Here is a 20,712-nt window from a genome sequence, read left to right on the forward strand (position 1 = left end):
CGAGAGCAGAATAAGGTGTTGACAATAAGTTCCGGCTCTTGCAGGAACCCAGAATCGATATTTGTAAGCTGTACGGTGTGGCCGTGCGGTTCTAGGCGCTTCAGTCTGGAACCGCGTGACCGCTATGGTCGCATGTTCGAATCCTGCGTCGGGCATGGATGTGTGTGATGTCCTTAGGTTAGTTAGGTTTAATTAGTTCTAAGTTCTAGGCGACTGATGACCTCAGAAGTTAAGTCGCATAGTGCTCAGAGCCGTTTCAACCATTTTTTGATATTTGGAATCTGAGATGACTGCAGGATAGAACTCCATATCCTGTGTCACTTTTCGGAGCAGGAAGAAGTAAATTACAAAATTCACTGAAAACTATATTAACCGGACACTAAACTTAGAACAAGGTTTGCTCGTGGGGTTTGTACAGGTAATTGGAAAGAACTGTTTACGAATAAGGGTAGGATAGGTGACTTTCTTTCCAAACCATAGCTTTCCTGTCAATTTACGTATTGCGTAAAACATAATATTGCTAATTCGCACTGGATTGGAAACAGGAATTCACATACCGGGTGTAAGTTAGAATGGTGAGAATGACCGCTTCCTTGTGAATCGTGCATGAATGAGTACTAGACAAGGTATCAAAATGTTCGCACTGTAATCCGGAAGCAATAGCGGATGCACACAGAGCGACACAGGTGGACACAGTGGGACACGCGCCAGAATATTTTACCCCAGTGTGGCTTGGTATCGAAGACGTGTAGGTCTTTAGCAGCAAGACAGCAACACTATTCATAACACAATCTTGAGAACGGGATACCTCCCGTCATTATGAAGACAGATTTAAACGTCAAGGAATATCTTCCTTCTTCCTTATACAGCTACTCATTCGGGCATCCTGGAAGCATTCCGTTTTTCTTTTGGAGCTCAGTAGTTAACCTACGTGACCAACTCGTGAAAGGTACTCGTCTGCATCAGTGAACAGGAAGCGTTTGGACGGAAAGTAATAGCATAATTGCATACCAAATAGGCGAACTAGGAGGAAGTTCACTATTCACGACAGGAATTGAGAGACAGATGCTAGTCGACGCGGTGGGAAGGGAGGGATGAAGCCTCAGTGACCTTCACTGGAACAGCTGTTATATCGAACAGGTGTTACCGGCAGAGCTTAATCGAAACTAATTTCGTTCAGCAAAAGCAGAAATAAATTATAGAGTGGGTAGCTCCGCAGGAGACTAAAAATTAGACAGGGATGCGCTAAAGAATAGAGAGTATCCGATGGCAGTAGTCTCCCGATATTAGTTGACAACACAGATAGCCAGACTTTGCCTACCTGGTAGCGAAAGGAAGTGGCCCACTCAAAGCATACCTTATACAATATCTCTAACTGTCTGTTTGTTAGTCAGGTAACACCAAACCAAGTAGAAAGTTTCTGCAGCTTCTTACCGTCTCGTTTCCTAAAATATGTGCCTAAGGTCCGTGAGCAGGTTCGAATCCTGCCTCGGGCATGGATGTGTGTAATGTCCTTAGGTTAGTTAGGTTTAAGTAGTTCTAAGTTCTAGGGGACTGATGACCACAGCTGTTAAGTCCCAAAGTGCTCAGAGCCAATTCTGCATGGTTGCAGTGACGGTAGTGTTTGTTTAATTTGTTTCCTTTGTTGGGCATATCTGCGTTTCAGACTGTCCGCGAGGGAGGTTCTTGGTATCACTGAGTTCCGAAAGGAGGAAATTATTTACAAGGTGTCGATTCATGGGTGTGATTTTTCTGCGAGTGCAGCTGAGCTGGTGTGCCAGATCAGGGAGGCATCCAACCACTGTGTGACCCTGCGTAATGTGGTGCCGACCGAGTAGAGTAAGCCGTCGCCAGTATTCAGTGTGTAGCAGAGGATCTTGCTTCGTTAGTATCCTTTTTCAAACAGCTGAGCTTTCACACTTACGGATCAGTAGAACAAGGGCATGCGTGGCGCATTACGCTAATAGGGTTGAGGATTTGTGTAGCGTCAAAATGGAGAATATGCATGGTACACAGTTACAGTAGTGAATTGGCGACTACAGTGCGGAGGGCGGAGTCCTACCCATGGCACTAGTGTTGGACGAAGTAGTCAAGAACTGTGGGCCCATTCCTCCAGTTTGTTTGTTCAACAGCCTAACCCTAAGGACGACAGATGCCGGAAGGGGGAGTGCGCTTAGTCAGGTATAGTGAGGTGGCTGAGTCGTCTCTTTTTAACTGCAGGGCTGCGGTGCAATGCTTTAGTTTGAAGGATATGCAATTATAGTACATTTTGTGTTCAATGGTCAAGGTGGATTTGCAACAATGTTTGAAGGTAGCCATTTGGAACAATTTTCCCTTTGCGGTTGATATGTAGCAAACACAACTGTTTTTCTGCACAGGGGTGGCATCAATTATTTGGAAAGGATTATTTCAGTATGCAGGGGCATGAATTACTGGAGGGGTTGGTAAGGAGATACGTTAGAAGCACTAATATAGACTTTCAGGAGCATCAAATTATTCACACTATTTTGAAGGAAATGCACCCAAGTGACCAGTCTTGAATCGCTTTCAGTGAAGAACTTAGGAACTTCCAACTGCTGAATCCATAAATTTTCGAGGCACAGGCGTTGCTGTTTTCACCCTTGTAGGGAGTGGGGGAAGATGTGAGCATTTTGAATGAGAAAAGGGGGACAGGTAGTAGACTGCACTTATCTGACATCCATTTTTATAGGTGTCAGGTGAAGGGTCACTCACCAGGGAACTGCCCAAAGCCAAAGATATATGATAAAGAGGGAGTGTACATCGCTAAGGGTCCTGTTTATGAAACGACTGTGGTGACGTCTGTAGTCCATGTGTAAGAGCTGATATGGGAAACTGGTATGTTCACTTCTGTATTTCAGGAGTCCTCTGAGCTTGTATCAGGTACACCGTTCAATACGCATATTTCCTGATTCCTCTGGTGAGACAGTCAAGTAAAGTACTGGATTCAGGGGAACTTGAGTCGTTGGGGAAAATCCCGTTTGATACCTCTCAACTAGGCTTGGGATAGTTTAAGGGAAAATATGGTAGGTGGACCCACATAATTGTCATCTGTTACTTCGTATTGTATATTTTACCACTTAATAGCAATATTAATAGAATTTACAAACTTATTAAAGGAATCTTAAATCTGAAAAAGATTGAACATGCTCAAATCCTTTTTTAAAAAAGGAGACTTTAACAAATATACCATTAAAAAAACCAGGACATGAAAAACGGAAGTACAGAGTTCCCGAAAACAAAACTGTTACTTAGATGAGCGTGACTGCAGGCAGATTCAGCAAACAGTTTTATCAACAAAATGAATTACAATAACAGCTGTCAAATGTACTAACAAATTTCAAGTCTAGCTGACCATAACACAGTTGGGTTGCTCACCACACACGCCATTGACAGAAGCTGTGGGGAGATCGCTTAGCATTGCGTACCCCTTAATATATCTCCATTAAACAATAAACTACACATGCGATGAAACAGGCCAACTAGAAACGTATAAAATTTAAACAGAAATGACCACCTATATACCGCAACCAAACATTAACAACAAGGCTTAAGAAATATATGTACAATATCCCAATTTTGGAGATAAGTTAAAGTAAATGTAATTTTAACTTACTTGAACTTTGAAGCAGTCCCTAATAACTAAACAACTGCTGAAAGCTGGAGCAGACGGCTATGACGGCCCTCAAGGAACGAACAGCCAAATTTCGCAGCAAGTGTTGTAGCTAATGACCGTGGATCGAGGTATGGTTAGCCGGTTTATCTTGGTAAGTAATAGGTCTTAAACTGCACACACTGAGAAGTAGTGATAAGGGTATTAGCTTTAAAGAACTGTTACAGAAGTATAATATGATGAAAAAAACTCTGGTTTGGCAAACACGCTTTAAGCTCCTGAGCTCTTTAAATTCACCAAAGAGATCTAACTACTGGTCGCTGCACAAACGGCAACTCTCCGCCTTGGCACTCGTGAAAGATCAACTTTACTTAACTCGTGCCATATAGAGGCGGTTAGCAGGAGCGGCCGACTGCTGACTGCCGACTGCCGACAAAAAAAGAAAAAGAAAAACTACTTTTCCCCTTCCCCGGGGAAAACAGTAACGCTCTGTTTACGATAAAGCTGCCCTGCCAACACAGATAGTAAGTAAAAATAATATATATATATATATATATATATATATATATATATATATATATATATATAGATTAATGGCAAACGGGTACCCATAGGTTAAATTTAACACTCCTTAAAACTATTAATATTCACTACCAGTCATGTCAGATCACGCTGATTCAATAACACAAACATACAGATACACCACATTGCCTCCCTCACAGATCGAGACACAAATTACTCCCGTCGCGAAACCTAGCACAGAAAATACTCTTACACTTGCACGTAAAATGGCCTGGAACACAAATTGGAATTAGTAACACTGACCGATGGTCATGCGCTCAGACACGGTAGGTGTGTTAATGTAACAAGAAGCATTCCATGTAACACAGGCATGGCCTTACAATATCACGTGGTAAAAATAAGAAACAATACTTAACTCCACTTAGGTGAGAACGAACCGCAACTTGCAGTATTCCAGCCAGAGCGTTGTTTGCAGAGTAGGCCGGGAAATTGTCGACTAGTTTATACGCGATGTCCGTCTGTCCTCGCGCCGCCCGTTGCCACCAGTTATTAAGCCACCCGACCAGACTTGCCCCCGACGGATTTAATCGTACCCCGTTCCTCGAGATCCGCGCCAGACGCCGGAGACCCAGATAAGTCATAACTAACAAGCCATGTGCCCCTCAGACAACTGGCCTCCACAGGTCCCGCCAAAACACACTCACCTCGACCAAATACAGTTGGTGACGCACTATCAGCACGACTTCGGCAACCTAAGCAGCTAGTGGTCCCAGAGGAAAACCATACTGCCAACATTAGAACTGCCATGGCCCACCATTAATGTGCAGTTAAAAGATTAACCCAGGTTGGTTGTCTCGCGGAAGGAGACCACACAGCGAGGTCATCGGTCTCATCGGATTAGGGGAGGACTAGGAAGGAAGTCGGCCGTGCCCTTTGAAAGGAACCATCCCGGAGTTTGCCTGGAGCGATTTAGGGAAATCACGGAAAACCTAAATCAGGATGGCCAAATGTGAGTCCAGTGTGTACCACTGCGCCACCTTGCTCGCTGATTAACCTAGGTACATGCTATTCTGAGGTAGGACTTATCCAGCATAAGGGCCTAGTTCCGGACTGGAGAACGGCGCATTTTCCCTTTGGCTTCGAATAGGGGCACAAATATGAGTTTCGTGAGCATCAGTTCCATGGAGGAGCCGCCAAGCAGATTACAGCGAGTGTGACAGATGAACACGGAAGAGCCAAAGAAAGTAGTACACCTTCCTAATATCTTGCACTGCCCCCGCGAGAACGCACAAGTGCCGCATCACGACGTAGCATGGACTCGACTAATGTCTGAAGTAGTGCTGCAGGGAATTGAGACCGTGAATTCTGCAGGGCTGTCCGTAAATCCGTAAGAGCATGAGCGGGTGGAGATCTCTTCTGGACAGCACGTTGCAAGAGATCCCAGATAAGCTCAACATTGTTCATGTCTGGATAGCGTTTAAACTCAGAAGAATGTTTCCGGAGCCACTCTGTGGCAATTCTGGACGTTTGGGGCGTCGCATTATCCTGATGGAATTGCCCAACTCCGTCGGAATGCACAATGCACATGAATGGATGCTGGTGATCAGACAGGATGCTTACGTACGTGCCACCTGTAGGAGACGTATACAGACGCATCACGGGCCCCATATCACACCAACTGCACACGCCCAACATCGTTACAGAGGCTCCAATAGCTTGAAGAGTTTCCAACTTACATACAGGGTCCATGGTTTCGTGAGGTTGACTCCACACCCGTAAACGTCCACGCGCTCGATAAAGTTTCAAACGAAAGTCGTCCGATCAGGCAACATGTTTCCAGTCATCAACGTCGGTGTTGTCAAGACCAGGAGAGGCGTAGAGATTTGTGACTCGCAGTCATCAAGGTTACGCGAATGGGCCTTAGGCTCCGAAAGCCCATGTCGATGATGTTACGTTGAATGGTTCGAACGCTGACACTTGTTGATAGACCAGCACTGAAATCTGTAGCAATTTGCCGTAGGGTGCACTTCTGTCAAGTTGAACGATTCTCTTCCATCGTTGTTGGTCCCGTTCTTGCAGGATATTTTTTACGGCCGCACTGATGTCAGAGATTTGATGTTTTACCGGATTCGTGATATTCACGGTTGTTCTTGTTGTGATCTTCAGTCCAGAGACTGGTTTGATGCAGCTTTCCATGCTACTCTATCCTGTGCAAGCTTCTTCATCTCCCAGTACCTACTGCAACCTACATCCTTCTAAATCTTCTTAGTGTATTCATCTCTTGGCCTCCCTCTACAATTTTTACCCTCCATGCTGCCCTCCAATACTAAATTGGTGATCCGTGATGCCTCAGAACATGTCCTACCAACCGATCAATTCTTCTAGTCAAGTTGTGTCACAAATTTCTCTTCTCCCCAATTCTATTCAATACTTCTTCATTAGTTATGTGATCTACTCATCTAATCTTTAGCGTTCTTCTGTAGCACCACATTTCGAAAGCTTCTATTCTCTACTTCTCCAAACTATTTATCGTCCATGTGTCACTTCCATACATGGCTACACTACATAAAAATGCTTTCAGAAACGACTTCCTAACACTTCAATCTATACTCGACGTTAAAAAGTTCTCTTCTTCAGAAACGCTTTCCTTGCCATTGCCAGTCAACATTTTATATCCTCTATATATCGACCATCATCAGTTATTTTGTTCCCCAAATAGCAAAACTCCTTTACTACTTTAAGTGCCTCATTTCTTAATCTAATTCCCTCAGCATCACTTGACTTAATTCGACTAGATTCCACTATCCACGTTTTGCTTTTGTTGATGTTCGTCTTATATCCTCCTTTAAAGACACTATCCATTCCATTCAACTGCTCTTCCAGGTTCTTTGCTGTGTCTGACAGAATTACAATGTCATCGGCGAACCTCAAAGTTTTTATTTCTTCTCCATGGATTTTAATACCTACTCCGAATTTTTCTTTTGTTTCCTTTACTGCTTGATCAATATACAGATTCAATGACATCAGGGATAGGTTACAACCCTGTCTCACTCCCTTCCCAACCACTGCTTCCCTTTCATGTCCCTTGACTCTTATAACTGCCATCTGGTTTCTATGTACATTGTAAATAGCCTTACGCTCCCTGTATTTCACCCCTTCCACCTTTAGAATTCGGAACAGAGTATTCCAGTCAACATTGTTAAAAGCTTTCTCTAAGTCTACAAATGCTAGAAACGTAGGTTTGCCTTTCCTTAATCTATCTTCTAACATAAATCCTAGGGTCTGTATTGCCTCACGTGTTCCAACATTTTTACAGAATCCCAACTGATCTCAAACGAGGTCAGCTTCTACCAGTTTTTCCATTCGTCTGTGAGGATTCGTGTTAGTATTTTGCAGCCATGACTTATTAAACTGATAGTTCGGTAATTTTCACATCTCTCAACACCCGATTTCTTTGGGATTGGAATTATTATGTTCTTCTTGAAATCTGAGGGTATTTCGCCTGTCTCATACATCTTGCTCACCAGATGGTAGAGTTGTGTCATTACTGGTTCTCCCAAGGCTGTCAGTAGTTCTAATGGAATGTTGTCTACTCCTGGGGACTTGTTTCGACTTAGAGCTTCAAGTGCTCTGTCAATCTCTTCACGCAGTATCATATCCCCCATTTCATCTTCATCTACATCCTCTTCCATTTCCATAATATTGTCCTCAAATACATCGATCTTGTATAGACTCTTTAGATACTACTTCCACCTTTCTGCTTTCCCCTCTTTGATTAGAACTGGTTTTCCATCTGAGCTCTTGATATTAATACAAGTGGTTCTTTTTCCTCCAAAGTCTCTTTAATTTTCCTGTAGGCAGCATCTACACTCCTGGAAATTGAAATAAGAACACCATGAATTCATTGTCCCAGGAAGGGGAAACTTTATTGACACATTCCTGGGGTAGAATACATCACATGATCACACTGACATAGCCACAGGCACATAGACACAGGCAACAGAGCATGCACAATGTCGACACTAGTACAGTGTATATACACCTTTCACAGCAATGCAGGCTGCTATTCTCCCATGGAGACGATCGTAGAGATGCTGGATGTAGTCCTGTGGAACGGCTTGTCATGCCATTTCCACCTGGCGCCTCAGTTGGACCAGCGTTCGTGCTGGACGTGCAGACCGCGTGAGACGATGCTTCTTCCAGTCCCAAACATGCTCAATGGGGGACAGATCCGGAGATCTTGCTGGCCAGGGTAGTTGACTTACACCTTCTAGAGCACGTTGGGTGGCACGGGATACATGCGGACGTGCATTGTCCTGTTGGAACAGCAAGTTCCCTTGCCGGTCTAGGAATGGTAGAACGATGGGTTCGATGACGGTTTAGATGTACCGTGCACTATTCAGTGTCCCCTCGACGATCACCAGAGGTGTACGGCCAGTGTAGGAGATCGCTCCCCACACCATGATGGCGGGTGTTGGCCCTGTGTGCCTCGGTCGTATGCAGTCCTGATTGTGGCGCTCACCTGCACGGAGCCAAACACGCATACGACCATCATTGGCACCAAGGCAGAAGCGACTCTCATCGCTGAAGACGACACGTCTCCATTCGTCCCTCCATTCACGCCTGTCGCGACACCACTGGAGGCGGGCTGCACGATGTTGGGGCGTGAGCGGATGACGGCCTAACAGTGTACGGGACCGTAGCCCAGCTTCATGGAGACGGTTGCGAATGGTCCTCGCCGATACCCCAGGAGCAACAGTGTCCCTAATTTGCTGGGAAGTGGCGGTGCGGTCCCCTACGGCACTGCGTAGCATCCTACGGTCTTGGCGTGCATCCGTGCGTCGCTGCGGTCCGGTCCCAGGTCGACGGGCACGTGCACCTTCCGCCGACAACTGGCGACAACATCGATGTACTGTGGAGACCTCACGCCCCACGTGTTGAGCAATTCGGCGGTACGTCCACCCGGCCTCCCGCATGCCCACTATACGCCCTAGCTCAAAGTCCGTCAACTGCACATACGGTTGACGTCCACGCTGTCGCGGCATGCTACCAGTGTTAAAGACTGCGATGGAGCTCCGTATGCCACGGAAAACTGGCTGACACTGACGGCGGCGGTGCACAAATGCTGCGCAGCTAGCGCCATTCGACGGCCAACACCGCGGTTCCTGGTGTGTCCGCTGTGCCGTGCGTGTGATCATTGCTTGTACAGCCCTCTCGCAGTGTCCGGAGCAAGTATGGTGGGTCTGACACACCGGTGTCAATGTGTTCTTTTTTCCATTTCCAGGAGTGTATCTTACCCTTAGTGACATATGCCTCTATATCCTTACATTTGTCCTCCAGCCATCACTGCTTAGGCGTTTTGTACTTCCTCTCGATCTCATTTTTGAGACGTTTGTATTCCGTTTTGCCTGCTATATTCAGGGTGCACTCGTGAAATGGTCGTACTGAAAATGGCCACTCCATCGCTACCTCGGAGATGCTGTGCCCCATTGCTCGTGCCCTGATTATAACACCTCGTTCAGACTCACTTAAATCTTGATGACTTGCCATTGTAGCAGCAGTAACAGGTCAAACAACTGCGCCAGACACATGTCAGTTAGTTAGTTACTTTCATATTCCAGGGACCATTTTGCACGATAAATCATCATGATGTAGAATGAGTCATTTTACATTCATATTGCCAATTAATTTGTACATGTATATGTTCTCTAAACATCACCATATCATTTTTTTCCCGAAATGAAAACAAGATATACACATTGAGTTAGCAATTCCTACCCACTACCTTTTACACAATACGAACATATAAATTCTTCTACGATATAGAAGGAGCTGTCAGAGAGAAAATTTTTCAATTTATTTTTTTATTTCACTTTGCCATCTGTTAGACATTTTATATCACTGGGTAAGTGGTCAAAAATTTTTGTTGCAACGTTGTACAGCCCTTTCTGTGCTAAAGAAAACCCCAAGGTTGAGTGATCAATGTCATTTTTTCTCCTATTATTGCAATTATGTATCTCATTGTTCCTTTTGAACTGTAGTGGATTATTTACAACAAACTTCACGAGGGAATGGATATATTGTGTAGCATTAGTCGGAATGCCCAAATCCTTAAACATATGTCTACAAAATGATCGAGGGTGAGAACACATATTATTCTTACAGCACGTTCTTAAAGATGAGTTACCCAAGAGCATTATTCCGTATGATATTACTGAATGAAAATAAGCCAAATATGTCAATTAACTGATATCTCTCTCACCAAAATTTGCTATGATTCTAAGCAAATATGGCTGAACTAAGTTGTTTTAGGAGCTCCAAAATGTGTTTTTCCCAGTTAAATTCTCATCAATGTGGCCACCTAAGAATTTTGTCTTATATAGGCGTTGCCGACCGCAGCGCCGTATTCTGCCTGTTCACATATCTCTGTATTTGAATACGCATACCTATACCTGTTTCTTTGGCGCTTCATGTATCTGAGACTGATGTTTACAACTTTAGTCATTTATCCCCGTAACAGGGTTATCGAACCCATCATTGTATGGCCAATTTTCTGATGTTTTGTCTGATAGCCTGAGTGAAGTGAAGCGTAAGAAAATAAGATAGATCTTACAGACAATGTACTGGTAAGTCATCCACCATATCGCCTCTCACCACTGTGGCCACCTTGTATTAAACAGCTTAGGACTGCCATTGATGAGATGTTTAGAGAGGGGGTGATTAGACCACCTAGATCATCATGCCCTCCCCCAAATATTTATTGTATTGAAGGGGCAGGGGACGACATGGTTGTAGATTATTGAGTTTTGAACGAGAAAGTTGTTAGTCAGTCAGGATCACTACCTTATCTGCATACATGTTTTGGCTTTTTACAGAAGGCAAAGATGTGCATTCCTTCCGACCACAGCCAGCCGTATTAAAATCTCCCGCTAGCCTGTGTTGGCATTTAGATAGAGGTGACCAGGTTTATAGCGTGCTTCGTAGTCACGCTCAACTAATTTTAAAGCCCAACGTGTCAAGGGACTTCAGCTGACGCATAATACGGCATGATATCTGCGCTATGGGTGTGGCAGTTCTGGAAAGTATTTCAAGGGCAAGAGAAGGCAAGTACTGCCTTTCCTCAACAACCATGAAATTTCCTCACTGATGGGAACATCAGACTTCAGTCAATTAGGTATGTCATTACTTTTGAACTGCTGTTCAAGAGATATCCAGACTGAATGTAATTACTTTTGGACTTTTGTTGGCCTTTTCTATAACTTCTCTCCACAGTTCAGGATTCCCTATCCTCTTTTATTTTCACTGTACTGACCAGATAAGTTCCTCGTGGTATTACTATACGACGTACCACCTAAATTATCACACTCACTGGGACACATCCTTTCTCCTATCCGGTTTCGGCTTTCCAGAAACTATTTTTTACGTGCACCTGTATTCTATCGAGAACGCCATTGTGGGTGAACAGGTTAACTAAAAAAAACGATCCCTTTAGGCCCTTTGGTGTTGTTTGTTATCCAGAGAACTCCCGAAGTACCATCACCGATGGTTACAGAGGCAATGACTTTTATCTTTATAACTCGAGAAGTAAGCGAACAAATGTCAAACAGTTTTTGTGCTCTCAAAAGTAGTCAATGGACTTAAACCCTTTCAAAAAGTGACGATTCCTTTGTTGTATGATTACTTGCAGCTCCCACTCGGAACAATGAGCTGCATAGGTTGTTTACAGTCAATCTGTTGTTGTGGAAGTAGATGTGCCTATCATATGGGCAGCACATGCTAGGCTGCTTGCTGTCCTAATTAACATAATTTTGTACACCTAGAAATATACTGCCCGTTAACGTGAAACGGATTGACCGTAGCCATGAGGGGCCTAAAACCGACTTATTGTTGAAGTAATAACTCTCCTGGGTGCGCGTTCACTCAATTTAACAATAAATGGGACCTCTTATCAGTTTGAGATTAAGGCTATAAGGCAGAAGAGACCGGATTTTGATGTCATCCTGAGGAATGTGCTTCTACGCTGTTACATCTTCGGATTTACTTCGCAAGCCATCTTCCACTGTGTGGCGGAGGGTACTTCGTGTACAACTCTCACTTGCCCCCACTCCCCTCCCACTCCCGTCCCACTCTAGTCGTGAAAAGTTCCTGGGAAGAACGATTGCCAGAAGTCTCCGTGTGGGCCCAAATCCCTCTAATTTTATCATCATTCTCTTTTTGTGAGGTATAGGAAGGAACGTACGACCTCAGAACGTTAACAATAAACCACACCACAGCGTCTGCAACTGTCTGTGACGCTCTTTTGATTACTAAATGAACCTGGACCAAAACACACTGATCTATTGCTGCACTATTTGCTCTATTAATCCTGTCTGGTACAGATCCCATACCGACGACGAACATTTACGTATTGATGAAACGAATGTTTTGTAAGCAAATTCCTGTGTGGAATGACTACATTTTCAAAGGATTCTCCCAGTGAATGCCTACCTGGCGTCTACCTTACTGACGATTAATGTTATGTGGTCGTTCCACTTCAAATCGTTCGTGCGCATACTGCTAGATATTTTATAGAAGTAACTGCTTCCAGTGATCGTTCTGCAATTGTCTAATAGTACAGTAAAGGATTTTCTGTGTAATCACAATATGCTATTTTTTTTATGTCGAGGATCACCTTCCGCTCCCTGCACCATGAGTCGATCCTTTGCATATCTTCCTGCACCTCACTATATTTTTCTAGAGTTACGACTTCTCCGTATACAACTGCATTACCCGTGAAAAGCCTCGTAGAACATCCAAAGTTATCTACTTGGTCATTTATATATCTGATTTTTGAGAACATTCATCGTGGATAAAATCAGCGGTTTTAATGAAATATTTTAAAATTAAATTAAAAACAGACTTGACTACAGTAAAATATATATTGTCAATTGTAACCAGCTTTGGTAAAAATATGACCATCTGCAGACCATTTTCACATGATGGCAGGTGGACACTGTGAACGGAGCAGGTACTGTGAATTCACGATTGGCAACACCAGCTGAGGTTCGTCGATACGTGATTCTGCTCCCTTTATCACCACCGCTTGCCGCCATGGTGTAATATGGTCTGAAGACGGTCACATTTTGAATGTCATGATTACCTTTGGGAATAACTATTTTATTGCAGTCAAAACTTTTTTAATTCAGTTTTAATTTTTATATATTGTGAAATGTCATGGTCCCATAACACTCCTCTTGGACATGTCCTTAGTTACCTATCGGTTTGAAGACTCACTCCATCCAGAATGAGATACTGTGGTCTGTTTGTTACAAATTTTTCAGTCCACTCACACATATAGTCTATATTGTGTACGCTAGTAAAAAAAAAAAAAAAAAAAAAGGTTCAAATGGCTCTGAGCACTATGGGACTCAACTGCTGTGGTCATTAGTCCCCTAGTACTTAGAACTACTTAAACCTTACTAACCTAAGGACATCACACACATCCATGCCCGAGGCAAGATTCGAACCTGCGACCGTAGCAGTCCCACGGTTCCGGACTGCGGGCCTGGAACCGCGAGACCACCGCGTCCGGTTTACGCTTGTATTTTGTTTATTAGATGTTAGAGCAGAACTTCCAAAAGTCAAGGAACACTGCACCTACCCTGGGCACCTGTATATGCTCCTTTATGTGTCTTGTGGACGAACCTAGCAAGCTGCGTGTCGCAAAGTCGTTGCTCTTCGAACTTCGTTCCTACAGAGGAGATTTTATGTCTCCATAAATTTCATGATATGCAGGCATAAAACATGTTTCAAAATTCAACAACTAACTGGTGTCAGAGAAATAGGCCTATAGTTTTGTGTGTCTGTTCGACGACCCTTCTTGAAAACGGAAATGACTTGCTCAGTTTTGCAATCAGAAGGAGCACTTCGCTTCTCCAAGGAACTATGGCACACTGCTGCTAGAAGAGGGGCAAGGTTTGTCGGATACTTTGTGTACAATCATACCGGTACCCTGTCAGGTCCAGTGACTTCATTCTGTCGGACGATCTCAATTGCTTTTCTGTTCCTTTGGTCAAATAATGTTCTATTTGGTGAGGCAACTCATCGTTTCGACAGTGCCCACATCACATAGATGGAAGCAACCCAGCAAAAATTGTGTGAATATTGTAACTGCTGCTACTGTTATTCATGGACAGCTTTAATACATGTTTCATTTCAAAAGCAATTTAGAAGTACACTCCTGGAAATGGAAAAAAGAACACATGGACACCGGTGTGTCAGACCCACCATACTTGCTCCGGACACTGCGAGAGGGCTCTACAAGCAATGATCACACGCACGGCACAGCGGACACACCAGGAACCGCGGTGTTGGCCGTCGAATGGCGCTAGCTGCGCAGCATTTGTGCACCGCCGCCGTCAGTGTCAGCCACTTTGCCGTGGCATACGGAGCTCCATCGCAGTCTTTAACACTGGTAGCGTGTCCGCGACAGCGTGGACGTGAACCGTATGCGCAGTTGACGGACTTTGAGCGAGGGCGTATAGTAGGCATGCGGGAGGCCGGGTGGACGTACCGCCGAATTGCTCAACACGTGGCTAGTGAGGTCTCCACAGTTAATCGATGTTGTCGCCAGTAGTCGGCGGAAGGTGCACGTGCCCGTCGACCTGGGACCGGACCGCAGCGACGCACGGATGCACGCCAAGACCGTAGGATCCTACGCAGTGCCGTAGGGGACCGCACCGCCACTTCCCAGCAAATTAGGGACACTGTTGCTCCTGGGGTATCGGCGAGGACCATTCGCAACCGTCTCCATGAACCTGGGCTACGGTCCCGCACACCGTTAGGCCGTCTTCCGCTCACGCCCCAACATCGTGCAGCCCGCCTCCAGTGGTGTCGCGTCAGGCGTGAATGGAGGGACGAATGGAGACTGTCGTCTTCAGCAATGAGAGTCGCTTCTGCCTTGGTGCCAATGATGGTCGTATGCGTGTTTGGCGCCGTGCAGGTGAGCGCCACAATCAGGACTGCATACGACCGAGGCACACAGGGCCAACACCCGGCATCATGGTGTGGGGAGCGACCTCCTACACTGGCCGTACACCTCTGGTGATCGTCGAGAGGACACTGAATAGTGCACGGTACATCCAAACCGTCATCGAACCCATCGTTCTACCATTCCTAGACCGGCAAGGGAACTTGCTGTTCCAACAGGACAATGCACGTCAGCATGTATCCCGTGCCACCCAACGTACTCTAGAAGGTGTAAGTCAACTACCCTGGCCAGCAAGTTCTCCGGATCTGTCCCCCATTGAGCATGTTTGGGACTGGATGAAGCGTCGTCTCACGCGGTCTGCACGTCCAGCACGAACGCTGGTCCAACTGAGGCGCCAGATGGAAATGGCATGGCAAGCCGTTCCATGGGAGAATAGCAGCCTGCATTGCTGCGAAAGGTGGATATACACTGTACTAGTGCCGACATTGTGCATGCTCTGTTGCCTGTGTCTATGTGCCTGTGGTTCTGTCAGTGTGATCATGTGATGTATCTGACCCCAGGAATGTGTCAATAAAGTTTCCCCTTCCTGGGCCAATGAATTCACGGTGTTCTTATTTCAATTTCCAGGAGTGTATTTCAAGGTGATCCTAGTGCATGAACATAGGTGCATTTAAGAATTCATTTGCAAAAATATTCCTGAAATAGTATTTCTCACAGGCCGCTGTGGCCGAGCGGTTCTAAGAGCTTCAGTCCGGAACCGCGCTGTTGCTACGGTTGCAGGTTCAAGCCCTGCCTCGGGCATGGAAGTGTGTGATGTCCTTAGGTTAGTTAGGTTCAAAGTCTAGGGAACTGATGACCTCAGATGTTAACTCTCATAGTGCTCAGAGCCACTTGAACCATTTTTTAGTATTCCTCTTTTGTTTTCGATACTGTTATTCTCAACTAAAATCATATATTTTTCGTCTAAGAACTTTTTTTGTTCAATAATGGTTAACATATATTCCTGAATTTCCACTAAATTCGTGTTTAACCATATATCTCAAACATTTTTGCAGATATCTATCAACCTCTAAAATCGTAATAAAGAAAACATAAACCGTGGTTCTTGAGTAGTCTTCTTCACTAACATCATCTGCTCCGGCCATGTTGTTCCAGTTAACAGTCGCCTGATGGAAAACCTTTTTTGTCCTCGATGGAGAACATATGAGAGTACTTGAATGTCCATTACTTCCCTGGTTTTGACGGGGACGCTGCCGTTAGGGAAAGCCACACCATTCATATTGTTAAGCCGTTAAAGCTTAAGTACGTGACATACAGTGCTATGTACGTAAGGTGAGGTCACTGCTGATCCTTTTATATTTAAAGGGTACTTAATTTCCGTATAGTCACGAGGCTTCACTGTAACTTTTTCTGATGGGGAGACAGAAAGATTTACTGTTTCCTCTGCTATTATTGTTTTCTTCTGGTATTGTGGCCACTATGTATTATCATGCAGGTGGTAATAGCGAATGCTTTGTTCAAGAATCACAAGAGGACGAGATGTACTTGGAAACGGCCCAGAAATACTGGAAGGATCCCATTGGATTATATCATGGTCATCCGAGATTCCGAAATCAGATAGTGGATTGTAAGGCTTGCCCAGGTGCAGATTTATCCTCAGATGACAATATTTAGCAATGATGAAGAGTAGACTGAAGTTTAAGAGCATCGTCCGAAAAAATCACTGTTTAAGAAACTGAGATATTGATGTACTGAGGAAAGGCGAGACGTGTTGGAATTTCGCTAAGGATGTGGCTTCTACAACAAAGAACGCTAGAGAAGACATTCAAGTTGAGGAGGTGTGGACACCTCTAAAAACGACAGTTACAGATGCTGGACTGATAAACGTAGGTACAAGGAAGGTAACTGCGTAACTACCTTGGCTAACAGATGATATACTCTGATTTAAAGTCGAAAGAAGAAAATAGAGATGTGTTGAAAGACAGGCAGGAATGCAGAAATATAAATCCATTAGGAATGAAGGAATGTCGAGTGCAGGACAGCACCAGCGAAATACACTCCTGGAAATGGAAAAAAGAACACATTGACACCGGTGTGTCAGACCCACCATACTTGCTCCGGACACTGCGAGAGGGCTCTACAAGCAATGATCACACGCACGGCACAGCGCACACACACCAGGAACCGCGGTGTTGGCCGTCGAATGGCGCTAGCTGCGCAGCATTTGTGCACCGCCGCCGTCAATGTCAGCCAGTTTGCCGTGGCATACGGAGCTCCATCGCAGACTTTAACACTGGTAGCATGCCTCGACAGCGTGGACGTGAACCGTATGTGCAGTTGACGGACTTTGAGCGAGGGCGTATAGTGGGCATGCCAGAGGCCGGGTGGACGTACCGCCGAATTGCTCGACACGTGGGGCGTGAGGTCTCCACAGTACATCGATGTTGTCGCCAGTGGTCGGCGGAAGGTGCACGTGCCCCGTCGCCCTGTGACCGGACCGCAGCGACGCACGGATGCACGCCAAGACCGTAGGATCCTACGCAGTGCCGTAGGGGACCGAACCGCCACTTCCCAGCAAATTAGGGACACTGTTGCTCCTGGGGTATCGGCGAGGACCATTCGCAACCGTCTCCATGAAGCTGGGCTACGGTCCCGCACACCGTTAGGCCGTCTTCCGCTCACGCCCCAACATCGTGCAGCCCGCCTCCAGTGATGTCGCGACGGGCGTGAATGGAGGGACGAATGGAGACGTGTCGTCTTCAGCGATGAGAGTCTCTTCTGCCTTGGTGCCAATGATGGTCGTATGCGTGTTTGGCGCCGTGCAGGTGAGCGCCACTATCAGGACTGCATACGACCGAGGCACACAGGGCCAACAACCGGCATCATGGTGTGGGGAGCGATCTCCTACACTGGCCGTACGCCTCTGGTGATCGTCGAGGGGACACTGAATAGTGCACGGTACATCCAAACCGTCATCGAACCCATCGTTCTACCATTCCTAGACCGGCAAGGGAACTTGCTGTTCCAACAGGACAATGCACGTCCGCATGTATCCCGTGCCACCCAACGTGCTCTAGAAGGTGTAAGTCAACTACCCTGGCCAGCAAGATCTCCGGATCTGTCCCCCATTGAGCATGTTTGGGACTGGATGAAGCGTCGTCTCACGCGGTCTGCACGTCCAGCACGAACGCTGGTCCAACTGAGGCGCCAGGTGGAAATGGCATGGCAAGCCGTTCCACAGGACTACATCCAGCATCTCTACGATCGTCTCCATGGGAGAATAGCAGCCTGCATTGCTGCGAAAGGTGGATATACACTGTACTAGTGCCGACATTGTGCATGCTCTGTTGCCTGTGTCTATGTGCCTGTGGTTCTGTCAGTGTGATTATGTGATGTATCTGACCCCAGGAATGTGTCAATAAAGTTTCCCCTTCCTGGGACAATGAATTCACGGTGTTCGTATTTCAATTTCCAGGAGTGTACTTGCATGACGATGTGAAGAAACCTAAAAAGAAATGGTCATAGCAAGGCTTATTAAACATACAGAAATTTAAAACCAACCTTCGGTGAAATTAAAAGCAAGGATGGTAACATTAAAAGTGTAATGGAAATTCCACTGTCCATTTGAGAAGAGAGAATGGATGTGTGGAGAGACTACTTTGAAGACCTCTCTGAGGGAGAGGACTTGTCTCATGACATTATAGAAGAAGAAATATATATCTGACGTAGCGGATCCTTTATTAGAGCCCGACATTGAAAGAGTTCTGGAAATCGTAGTCAGATAGGGCACAAGAGACAGACTACATTCCATTGGAATTCCTAAGATCTTTGAGGCGGTCTGCAAGCACACAACTATTCATGTTGGTATGTAAAATCTATGACATTACCATCAGACGTTCAGAAACATAGAAGTAACGCAATTTTGAAAATAGCAAGGGCAGATAAATGCGAACTCTGTTGCCAGTCATCTTAACAGTTAGTGCACCCAAGCTGCCCGCGAGAACAATATACTGGGTACAGAATAATGGAGAACAAAACTGGAGATCTGTCAGCAATTGTGAAATTTCCTGCTCATCGTAAAGATGAAATGTTTGAGTTGGAGACAGGTACGACGGAAAGACTATCACTCACTAAGAAAGAAAAACACAAATACACTCACACCTCATGCACAACGACAGCTACATCCTGCCATCTTAGCTTAACTGGCTAGAGCGGGCGGAGACAGTGTTGATGCGTGCGTGAGGTGTACCCACATGAGTCAATATGTTTGTGTTTTTCTTTCCTTTCGGAAGAAGCTGTTAGCCGAAAGCTTAGTATGCGACAGTCTTTTCGTTGTGCCTGTCTCCAACTCCAACATGTCATCTTTACGACGAGTAACAATCGATCCTTTTTCACAATTGTTGATATTCCTCCATAGACTTTCTATTGTTTAAAGCTGAGGTTCTGTTTGATGATGATAGGTAAATATGGTCTTAGGAAATATAAAGTAGTTCTCACGTTACACTTGACAATGGAAGCAAGACTGAAGACGTTCGTAGCGTTTGTCGACCCAGAAATAACTTTCGACAATGTCAAATTCTGGAAAGAATAGAGGTGATCTATGGGTAAAACTACGTAATATACACTGAGGTGACAGCAGTCATGGAATACATCGTAATAATGTGTCGGACTTTCTTTTGTCCGGGGCTGAGCATCAACTCAATGTGGCATGGACTCAATAAGTTGTTGGTGAAATAATGATCCACGTTGCTTTTACAGCCGTTAATAATTGCGAAAGTGTTTCCCGATCAGGATTTTGTGCACGAACGGACCTCTCAATAACGTCCCATGAATGTTCGATGGGATTTACGTCGTGTCATTTGGCTGGCTAATAGCGAACAGTCGTCACTTGATGACGCGGTGCGTTTTTATGCACAAAAATTCCATCGTTGTATGGGAACGTGAAGTCCATGAATGGCTGTAAAGTAGACGAACATACACTTTTCCAGTCAACGATCGGTTCCAATGGGGCAGAGGATTCAGTCCATTCCATGTGAACACAGATTATATCATTATGGGGCCAACATCAGATTGCACAGTACAATGTTGACAATTTGGGTCCATGGGATCTGTGCCAATCTCGAGCCTTAACGTCACCTGTTTACAAAATAGGGACCCATCTCAACACGGCATGGTTTTCCTGACGTTTGGGCCGGCCAGAGTGGCCGAGCGGTTCTAGGCGCTTCCGTCTGGAACAGCGCGACCGCTACGGTAGCAGGTTCGAATCCTGCCTCGGGCATGGATGTGTGTGATGTCCTTAGGTTGGTTAGGTTTAAGTAGTTCTAAGTTCTAGGGGACTGATGACCTCAGATGTTAAGTACCATAGTGCTCAGAGCCATTTTAGCCTGTCGTTTGGTTTCCAACCGATATAGTCATGAGCCCAGAAAAGGCACTGCAGGCGATGTCATGCTGTTGGCAGAGTCACTTCCGTTGGTCGTCTGCTAATATAGCCCATTAACGCCAAATTTCGCAACAGTGACGTACGTCCCACATTGATTTCTGTAGTTATTTCACGCAGTGTTGCCAGTATGTTAGTAGTGAGAACTCTACG

The sequence above is a fragment of the Schistocerca gregaria genome, chromosome 3, assembly GCF_023897955.1.
Source record: "Schistocerca gregaria isolate iqSchGreg1 chromosome 3, iqSchGreg1.2, whole genome shotgun sequence".
Classification (NCBI taxonomy): domain Eukaryota; kingdom Metazoa; phylum Arthropoda; class Insecta; order Orthoptera; family Acrididae; genus Schistocerca; species Schistocerca gregaria.